The sequence below is a fragment of the Megascapheus bottae genome, chromosome 4, assembly GCF_031878675.1.
Source record: "Megascapheus bottae isolate mThoBot1 chromosome 4, mThoBot2.hap1, whole genome shotgun sequence".
NCBI classification, from domain to species: Eukaryota; Metazoa; Chordata; class Mammalia; order Rodentia; family Geomyidae; genus Megascapheus; species Megascapheus bottae.
In genome coordinates this window covers 13780332-13791183 of record NC_143512.1, presented here as the reverse complement: position 1 = coordinate 13791183, position 10852 = coordinate 13780332, and the positions used below count along the sequence as shown (strand labels likewise).

Here is a 10852-nt window from a genome sequence, read left to right as displayed (position 1 = left end):
GTTGATAGTAATGGTAAAAGAACAAAAGTCAGGGTGAGGTGGCTCATGCCTATAATCCTAGCTACTCAGGAGGCTGAGATCTGAAGATCAAGGTTCAAAGCCAGACAGGGCACAAAAGAACCTGTGACTCATCTCCAATTAACCTCTAGAAAATGGGACAAAACAAAACAAAAAAACAACCAGAAGTCAATCCACTACCATTAATTCAGAATTTAGAAGTATTTAGAAAGTATTATTAACACAGAAAAGAAGAAATTATCATCTAAGTCTCCTCCACTGGATATTAACTGGTCTATACCTAAAAATAGCAACCAGTTTTTTGTGTGTGCTGATCCTAAGGCTTGGACTCAGGTACTGGAAATACGTAGATTACAATTATGAGTCAACAGCTCCACGCTCCCTATATAACTATTGCCTTGAACGTCAAATAATTTGTGAATCCAATCATCACCAGGATATAGACTCCTTTCTCTTCAAAATCACTCCTGTCTCGGGGCCAGGAGTTTGACATAGCAGTAGAGTGCTTGCCTAGCATGCACGAAGACCGGGGTTCAATTCCTCAATACCACATACATTAAAAAAAAAAAAAAAAAGCCAGAAGTGGTGCTGTGGCTCAAGTGGTAAAGTGCTAGCCTTAAGCTGAAGAGCTCAGGGACAGTAGCTCAGGTGGCAGAGCGCTAGCTTGAGCAAAAAGCATCCAAAGACAGTACCAAACCCCTGAGTTCAAGCCCCACAACTGGGAAAAAAAAAAAAAAAAGAACAAGAAGAAAAAGAAAACACTCCTGTCTTATTTTCTGTGCTGTTACTGTCTCTTCTTTTCTGTTTCTCTATGCCTCTCTTTCTCTCTGTCACACACACACCTCATCTTTTCATGAGCAGGATTGCTCTGCATTTTCCACTTCATGGGTTTGGAAGTGAAGATAACAAAATATATGAGATGTCAATGTAATTTCTCCTTTGGCAGAGCTCTGCAGGACAATTACCCACCCAATCTGCTTGGGTTTATAGCTCACATAACCCTCCTTTATGAACACACTGTGACAGCCAGATGCTGCTTTGATTAAGGCAACAGTCTTTAGGCACATTCCTATTTAACTGCAAAACAGTGCTCCTGCCTACAAGCCCAACGCTAACCATGTGACTTTATAAATTACTGTACTTATGTAAGCCCTTTCCCAGCCAACTCCATTAGAACAGGGGAGGGCTGGGGCTTGTCATTTTTCCAGTGGTTCTTTGGCCCTATAGTCTTTCTGGAACTCCATTGGGGGATGAATTTATTTATTTATAGGAGAGATTATGATAGGGTCGGAGTGCACAAGAAGCATCATTTTTTTTTCCTATTAGAAAAGAGCAGAGAAAATAGGTAATAAAACGTGTTGGCACTTGTCAAGGGCTGTGGCTGATTCCCAGGGGTTTGCCTGGCTATAGTGCCAGGCACAATAGCTCAGTAGAGTCCCTAAAATGCTAAACAAGGGAGTTGAGAAGAGAGAAAATCTACAATTTAGGGAATTATAAAATGGATTTAGAAATTACTGTTGGTAGGCCTGCCTGCTGGACCCTAGCAATACTATCCATCTAGCTGGACAGAATCATGACTTAACTGGTGAAGAAAGTGTCAGCATTCAGGAGAAATTACCCCCACATTATGGGGATAATGTGGAGTGGTGTCTGTTCCGACTCATATGGCCTCTTTGGCATGAGAGGAGCAAAAACTTGCCAGAGAAAATCAGTTCCCCCTGCCCCCCAACCCTGCAAGTCAGCTAAGAATTCCTCTATAGGGCTGGGAGTGGGGCCTAGTGGTAGAGTGCTTCATACCTGGCATGCGTGAAGCTCTGGGTGCCACATACACAGAAAAAGCCGGAGGTGGAGCTGTGGCTCGAGTGGTAGAGTGGTAGCCTTGAGAAAGCCCAAGGACAGTGCTCAGGCCCTGAGTTTCAAGCTTCAGAACGGGGCAGGGGGCGGGGGGGCGGGGGGGATTCCACTACAGGACACCAGGGATACTTCAGGGATAAGTAATAGAACTGACTGGAGACCGGACCAAGATGACCTGCACATGTGTACTGGGGTGGTGGGAGATCCATTGTTCCAGTTACAGAACCCCAGCAAGAGGATCTGCGTGGGGTCTGCAAAATCATGGGCTAAAGCTACCAAAAGACACCACGTGTGTGCAAGGAACCCACCACTCAGCTACATTAAAAGCAGGCAGATACCCAGTCTGTTCCCACTACCACAAAGAATGTGGTAGCAAGTAGCCCAGCGCCCTTTTAACATAAAAAACGGAACTTTACCCTACAAATATATAGGTTGGTCAAGCTCCAGCCCCTTCCCAGCATCCAAGACGTAAGCTCCAGTCCATAACTCCACTCCATTACTTTCTTTGTTTCTCTTGCGCGAGAAACCCCGCCCCTAATCCCCGCCCCGCGCTCTGGGGCGGGGCTCCTTTCCGCTTCCTGCTGCCCTTTCCTCTCTGGCCCTGTACGGCGGTGGTAGCGTTTCACTGTGCTCCGGACACGTGCTGGTGAGAGTGGGCCAGATTATGGGGAAGAAGCCTTGGAACATTATAGCCCTGGGACGGAAAGAAGGTGGGAGGTGTTCTGCAGGGTTACTAGAAGATCCATTAAGGTTTGTTTCTTTGCGGCCGGGACTTGTTGGGCGTCTTGTAGAGAAAGCAGGGAAACAAATCCCAAAGTCGCCTCCTGGGTTGTTAGTGGAAATTCGCCCATCGAGAATCAAGCCAGTCTCGAAAGCTTCTTTCCAGGCGCCGGCGGTCAGAGATTCGGGAAGGTTTGTGAGGTCCACGTGCTTGGGCGGGACCGGCCCTGAAAGGGGAAGGCCAGTTTTACACTCCGTTTTTAGGCCTGACCGGTAAACCTCAACTCAATCTTTTTTGTTACTGTTCGTTCGAATTGTCTGGATGTACCAGGCGCTGGTAATTCAAGCCTGTAATCTAGCTACTCCGGAGGCCAAGACCTGAGGATCACGGTTCAAAAGCCGGCCCGCGCGCAAAAATGTTCCAATTAACCACCAGAAAATAGGAAGTGGGCCTGTGGCTTAATAATGTGGGCCTTAAGCAGAAGATTTCGAAGACAACTCCCTGGCTCTGAGTTCAAGCCCAACAACCACAAAATATTTTTTTAAAAAATATTTGTTTGGATGAGACTTAGATGGAGAATCTAAGAATGGGCCCAAAAAAGTATGGCCTTACATGGACAGGGTTAATCATGATGGTGGGTGTGTAGAAATAAATTTTTTTTAAGTGAAGGGCCTGGGTGCTGTCCCTGACTCTTACTTAGGTAGTAAGTGCTAGAGACAAATTTAGCATTACTTGTTGGTACGATTGCTGCTGAACTGCTATGATACAAAGGTAATGAAAAGGAAATTTAAATGAGTTAGGATAAGCAGTTTTATTGTCCACTATTTGTGTGTGTCCAGCTTTAGAGTAAGTTGCAAATGTGTTTGTTTGTTTTTTTTAATGTTAAGACTAACCTAGAGTGCTTTGCTTTCAGAATAGCCAATTGTGGGCTTCAGGTACATGTGAGGTGAGTACAACTCAGATTATCTTTTGCCCCAGCTGTAGGCAGCTGCCTAGGTTGGACATTGTACCTAGGCATGTGTTACACTGCTGGGAGAACAGCAGCCAATAGCTGGTTGGCATTCTGGGCCTGGTTCATGCCAAATCTGTAGTTAACTATACCAGAATGTCAGCATAGTTAATTTATTCATTAACATTAAATCTGAGCCCACAGTGGTTCATGCCTGTAATCCTAGCTACTCAGGAGGCAGAGATCCGAGGATCCAGGTTCAAAGCCAGCCTGGGCACAAAAGGACCTGAGACTCTAATTGACCGCTAGAAGTGAGACTTGGCTCAAGGGGAGGGCGGTAGCTTTGAGCTGAAGAGCTCAGGGACGTGTCCAAGCCCCAAGACCCCCTCCCCTCCTCCCCCCCACACACAAAGATTAAATCTGTTAAAACATGGCTTGCAGCCAGAGACCTAAAATTCACACCTTATCAGTCTTTCTGGTTTAACGGGTGTGGGCAGTATAAAATTACCTGAATTACACATTACAGGAAAAGTAAGCCAGACAGGAGTGTATTAATACGTCACGAAAGAGAGGGGAAGTTACTAGGATTTTGCTTTCACTGAAAATGAGAGTTATTAGGAGAAAGGAAATCAGGAAGTTGAAGCCTGTGTACCTTGAAGATACGAGGATAAGCTGGTAAATAAGAACCAAGATGAGGGCCGGGAGTTTGGCCTAGTGGTTAAAGTGCTTGCCTAGTATGCAGGAAGATCCGGGTTCAATTCCTCGGTACCACATACATAGAAAAAAGCCAGAAATGGTGCTGAGGCTCAAGTGGTTAGAGCTCTAGCCTTGAGAAAGTCCAAGGACAGTGCTCAGGCCCTGAGCTCAAGCCCAGGACTGGCAAAAAAAAAAAACCAAGATGACAGCTAAATGGAGGGTAGAAAAGAAATAGGAAAATATGGACAGCACTGAAAATTCAAGCACCATGACCAAGCTTTGTAACTAAGATGGCTGATATGGACCCAAGTACTATTGAATCTTTTTGTTTCTTTATGGGTAAATAATGAGGCACAAATTGTGATTGTGTGCCGTCCCTGAGCTTTTCAGCTCAAGGCTACCAGCCTACTCCTGAGTGTCAGTCCCACTTCCCATTTTCTAGTAGTCAAGATTCTCGATGTTCTTTAGTGCCCAGGCTGGCTTTGAACCAAGATCCTCAGATCCAAGCCTCCTGAGTAGCTAGGATTACAGGTGTGAGCCACCTTGCCCAGCTCATGCTTTTTTCCTCCAATATGCTTTCCTGTTAATCTTTGAATCTTGCTTAAATTGTTTTGCCAGATACAGACTTAGCTGTCCAGAAATTTATTTACTTATTTCTGGTGGGTCGTGGGGCTTGACATGGGCCTGGGTACTGTCCCTAAGCTCTTCAGCTCAAGGTTACTGCTTTACCCTTGAGCCAAGCCCCACTTTGCTTTTCTAGGGGTTAATTGGAGATAAGAGTCTCAAGTCCTTTTGTGCCTGGGCTGCCTTTGAACCTTGCTTCTCAGATCTCACCCTCCTGAGTAGCTAGGATTACAGGCTACGCCACCTCGCCTGGCTGCTCAGTTTTGTGGGTTTTTTTTTTTTTTTTGCAAGTCCTGAGCTTGAGCTCAGGGCCTGAGCACTGACCTTGAACTTTCTCAAGGATAGAGCTCTACTACTTGAGCCTTAGCACCAATTCCTACTTGTTCCAATATATGTGGGACTAAGGATTCAAACCCAGGACTTCGTGCATGCTAGGGAAGCACTCTACCACTAGGCCAAACTCCAAGCCCCTGCCCAGAATTGCTGGTAACATACTTTGTGCACTGTCAGGAAACTTAAAGATAGACTGTCTTTCTGATTTGGGTTCATTAATGGGAAATAAGTAAACAGATCCTTATTGTTCAGGTAATGCTTTTCTGGGGGCTTGAACTCAGCCTGGATACTATCCTGGACCTTCTATATATAAGGCTAAGGCTCTAATAGGAGAACCACAATTTCTTGTTGTTGTTGTTGTTGTTAGTCCTGAGGCATGAACACGGCCTGAGCACTGTCCTTGGGCTTTCCTCAAAGCAAGCACTACCACTTGGTGCTTTCTAGAGAGGCACTCTACCATTAGGCCAAATTCCCAGGCTCTTGGTATTTGTCATAAAGGTGATATACAGGGGGGATACATTGGACTTTTCTACCTGGGCTGGCTTCAAACCATAATCTTTAGGTTTCAGCCTCTTCAGTAGCTAGGATTACAGGTAGCAGCCTATTCAAACTTAAGTTAATAGACTTTAGTCTCTTGGACTGGGACTGAGCTAAAAATCTGAGGTCTCAGCCTCTTATAGTTAGGAAGGATTATAGTTAGCCACCAGAGCCCGTCCCAGTCTTCATGGTCCCTTTTTTTGGGGGGGGGGAGATAATCAGTCTCTCCCTTCATATATTCTTTATTTTCTTGTTGTACCTTCCCAAAACAGACATTCAACAATAGTTAGAATGGCCATCCCCCAACATTGAAAAGAAAAAGAGAAAACAAACAAAAAACACCCAAAACAAAACCTGACCCCTCCCCCAAAATGGGGGAATAAATTTAAGAGGGTAACCTAGAGTTCAGTCGATTAAGGCACTGTGGAACCTTAAGTAGTGAGGTCTTCCAATTTCAGAGTGATTGATGTGTCTTCAACTTGTATCATTTTAGTGGAAAGACATAATTTTGGTGAAATGAGATTCATTTCCCAACAGGATTTTTTTTTTAAACAACATTCACTGAATTTCACATTCTTTTGTGAACCGTGAAGAAAATGAATGGTAACTAGAGCATCAATGAGATTTCCAGCTTCAGCTGCAGATGCAAGGGCAATATACCAGGACAAGAAGCCTGCATTTTCATTTACAAAGCTAACGGGTTTTAAATCCGAAACTTAATTACAAAGGAACTACAGTGTTACAAAAATATTTCAGAAAAAGTGCATAGTAAATAAAAGCACTGAAAAATATTAAAGAAAGTTTGTCTACCTGATGAGAGTAACTGCAACCCCTCTGTACATCACCCTAACAATAAAGAAAAAAAAATCTTGTAATTAGTTAATGTATGCAACAGCCTATTTTAGAAAAATATTTGCATTAGTTTTTTAAAAAACCTTACTAATTTCCGTTTTAAGCTGATATTATGTTGGTGCTGATTTTCAGGGGTGACTACAATTGTTGCTCCTGTACAGTAGCATTAAAATGCTATTTGCAGAAAATGTTGTTTTAGGATGTTACACATTAGTTCTAAGAAATCACTTATACTTAGTAATTCTGGACATCCTAGCTTATTGCAGTGGATGAATTGCCGAAGGGGTGGGGTGGCAAAGAATTATTAAAGCCTATTTTGGTCTTTCTCTTGAAAAGTCTCTTCAAGTGTTGAGATATTGAGTGAGTAACACAGATGTTAAGTGAATATCCTTTTACATGTATGTTTTTTTTTTTTTTTGCCAGTCTTGGGCTTGGGCTCATGGCCTGAGCACTGTCCTTGGACTTTCTCAAGGCTAGAGCTCTACCACTTGAGCCTCAGCACCACTTCCAGCTTTTTTCTATGTATGTGGTACTGAGGAATCGAACCCAGGTCTTCGTGCATCCTTTAACCACTAGGCCAAACTCCCGGCCCCTACATGTATGTTCTTGAGACTGATGACATCCAGGGAGTTTAGAGGATGGTAGTGCTTATTGGTGGGGGAAATGCAAATAATGGGAATTTTTGTTTTGTCAGTACTGGGCCTTGAACTCAGTCCTTGGACTTTCTCAAGGCTAGAGTCTACCACTTGAGCGACAGCACCACTTTGGCTTCTTTCTGTGTATGTGGTACGGAGGAATCCAACCCGGGTCTTCGTGCATGCTAGGCCAAACTCCCGGCCCTAAAAGTGGGAATTCTTTTTTTTTTTTCCCTTAAATTTCTTTTTACTGTGTAGATAAATCTCATTAATTTTAATTAAAAACAATATGGAATTGCTGTTACTATTTAAGTGATGGTTTAACTGTAACCTTGGTTGTATTTTATTAGATAAATGCCCAGATGTGGAATTGCTGGATCATAGGGTAGTTCTATGTTTATTTTTATGAAGAGCCTCCATACTGCTTTCCAGAGGGTGAATAAGCTTACATTCTCAAAAGTGGGAATTGTTGATCAAGGTAGCTAGTAAACCTTATAGTCAACCAAATTGTTTCTACCTGTATACATGAAAGTCTGAGCTACTGTTTTACTCTAGTATTTTGAACAGTGAAATCCATAGGAAATAGGCCTCATTTTGTCTTCAATATCTTTTTTTTCTTTTGGCCAGTCTTAGGGCTTGAATTCAAGGCTTGGGCACTGTTCCTTGACCTTTAAGACTCTACCACTTGAGGCACAGCACCACTTCTGCTCTTTTCTTTCTCTCCTTTGTTTCTTCCTCTGTCCCTTTCTTTTCTGCTTAAACTCAGGCACTGTCCTTGGGCTTTCTCAAGGATAGTACTCTATCACTTGTGCCATAGCACCACTTCTCGCTTTTTCTGTGCATATGATAGCAAGGAATCAAACCCAGGGTTTCATGAATGCTAGGCAAGCACTCAACCTCTAGGCCATGCACCCAGCCCTATGCCTTTTACAATTTTAACCTAATTATCTAGCGATTTGGAAATAGAATGGATTGTTACTATAGTCATTCTATACATATACTAAATCAGTAAACCTTATTTGTTTCCTTTCTTTTTAGGATGTCTTGAATGGAGAATGTCTTCACCCTTTTAAATAGAGAACAGGTAATTGTCTTTTTTTTCTTTTTTTTGATCCAGGCTTGTTAATTAGCTAATAGGTATCAGGAAATTTCCCTCTAACAAGTTTTATTTTATACTTGTTTTATAATCAGAATCCAACTAGTGATGCCAGTATTTGTGCCTCGTAATTGGAGTACATGTGTTTGAAACAAGAATTCAAAGTTGTTTAATCCAGCAGTTGTCAGCTATCCAGGCTACTGTGATGCCTGTGATTGTGTTACACTGTTGGAAAAACAAACACTGTCTTTTGAGGTTTGTTCCATACACTGTTTTGGTGTTGGGGTAAGGTGCCTTTGGACAGTGCTTTGCACCTCTGAGAGTGGAATGACTTCTCCTGTGGAGTTAGTCCTAGTCTGGGTGCAAACATTTTTTTTTAATTGTTGTTTGGAAAAGATGAGTGATAAAATATTTGCCTGTCAAAGAGCAGAAATGCAAACTTACTATACCAGCTCAAACAGTAAATTACGATTGTGCTGCCACTGAAAAATGTGCAACAGATGAGAGTGGCTATGGGCACTGAAATTGGTACAATGCCTATATGCAACTGATATAAAATATTTACAAAAATGAATTCCAGGAAATAGAAACAAGGTTTTTGTTGTTGTTGATCATGCTGTTTTTTCTTTCTTCTTTGGGAGGGTAATGGGCAGAAATGGAGGATCATAGGAAACAAGTACAGCAGTGATACTGGAAACTGTTTGTTGGAAACTGCCTCAGGGTCTCTTAACTTGCTTGTCTCATATAGGTACAGTTCCCTCTCTGGCCCAGTTGACAGAACGCCGCAGGCGGGGCAGTTGGTGCCAAACGTGGGGTTCGAGGAAATGGGAAATCCGACCTAAAGCACCGCCACTAAGGACTACGTAGACAAACCACCCCATATTCAGAGGGTGAGGAATACCCGCCGGCGTCCACTGCCAAGGTAGGAGAAATTCAATGAAATGGGACAGAAACTTAGTAAACAAGAGTTGTTTGGTAAGGCTTCACTCAAACACAAGGGATTAGGGTTAAAAAGAAGGATCTCACCAATTTCTTTGTCCTCCTCTGATAATATGCCCGTGGCTCCCTCAGGAAGACACTATCAGTGAGGCTTGGTGGAAGTGTGTAGGGACTCTTTACAGAACTATTATAAAATTTTTTTATATATTTTTTATTGTAATTAATAAAAGGGTTACATGACATTTGCCAGATAGAAGGTGCATTAATTCACATACATTGATAACCTTTCACATGTCTTGGTCCCCATTACCCTCCCCCAACCCCCCTCTTGGTTTATTACAAAATTTTTGAACCAGAGAAAGTCCCTGTAACTGCTTTCACTTACTGGAATTTAATTAGAGAGGTTGTTGAGATAAAGCATGTTCAACCTGATGCTTCACAGGCCATAAAAGATGGAGATGATTTTTGCAAAAGCATCGCATCGTCGCGGTCGCATACCCCTATTCCTGATATTAAATCAATAGCTGCCACTGTCCATTCCCCATCCCCCTGTCCTTCAGTTTCTATCTTCATGCCCATGGTGGAAAGCCCTACTCCTCATAGAAAATCCCTATACCCCATTTTAATAGCTCCCCCTGAGGACCAAACCTCCCTAGAGGAAGCCGCTGCCGCCTATGAGAGAAACCGATACAGCGGTTACAATCCCCCTCCTTATGGCTCTGCGCCTCTGATTTTTGGTCCCATCAGTGCTGATTTGACGCCTCCCTCTCAGAATCTCCACACCACTCAGCGAGCAATGAAACAGTTAAACAGGAAACAAAATTCCTTTCTACCCTTTTCAAGGCAAGAAAGGATCAGCCTGATTTATATTGCAGGCCTTGCTTCAGCTTGATTTAGACATATCATCCCAGCTAAAAGGACATACCGATAGTCAGAGTGAGGGGGAGTCAGAAGAGGGAAAGAGAGACCCCCGAGTAATCATCAAAACTCAGAATTACCAGCCGTTTAAATTTAAACAAATTAAAGAACTGAAGAGCACTGTTTCCTCCTAGGGGCCAACTGCCCCTTTTACTTTGTCTCTCACAATATCTCACAACTAATGATTGGGAAACCCTAGCAAAAGCAGTTCTTAGCCGAGGTCAATATCTTTCCTGGAAAGCTGATTATACAGAAAGATGTCAGGAACAAGAAAAAGAGTAATGTACTTAAGCCAGAAATGGCCAAATGGACGCTCAAAAATTAGGACAGGCCCCCTATAATACTAATGAGCATCAAACCAGGTTTTCCCCTGGGTGTTGGCACAGATCCAGCTCGCTGCATTACAGGCCTGGAAAGCAATACCTTCCCCCGGCTCTTATTTTTTTCCTCCATTGCTAACTATTTATGGATTTGCTACTGCCCACATACACAGAGCCGTATATCAACGGGGGCTGTTGACCTCCCTGACCATACCAATCCAGGTGGCTGAGACAGGACAGGAGAATGGTGAACAGGAAGGCACCAAAGAGCAACAAGCCCAGTCCTACCTCCAGACTCTTCATAAACTCGCCCACCTGGGGCCCAAAAAGATGCTCGACCTTTTAAGAGGGCAGCCCTAT

General features: G+C 43.2%; 1 non-coding gene across 1 annotated transcript; it reads left to right on the top strand.

Moving 5' to 3' along the window:
- The first annotated feature begins 8488 nt into the window (after positions 1-8488).
- On the top strand, positions 8489-8686 carry LOC150064056 (small nucleolar RNA SNORA74). The gene has a single exon (XR_016535303.1). It is a non-coding gene; the product is annotated as a small nucleolar RNA SNORA74 (small nucleolar RNA).
- The last annotated feature ends 2166 nt before the right edge of the window (positions 8687-10852 follow it).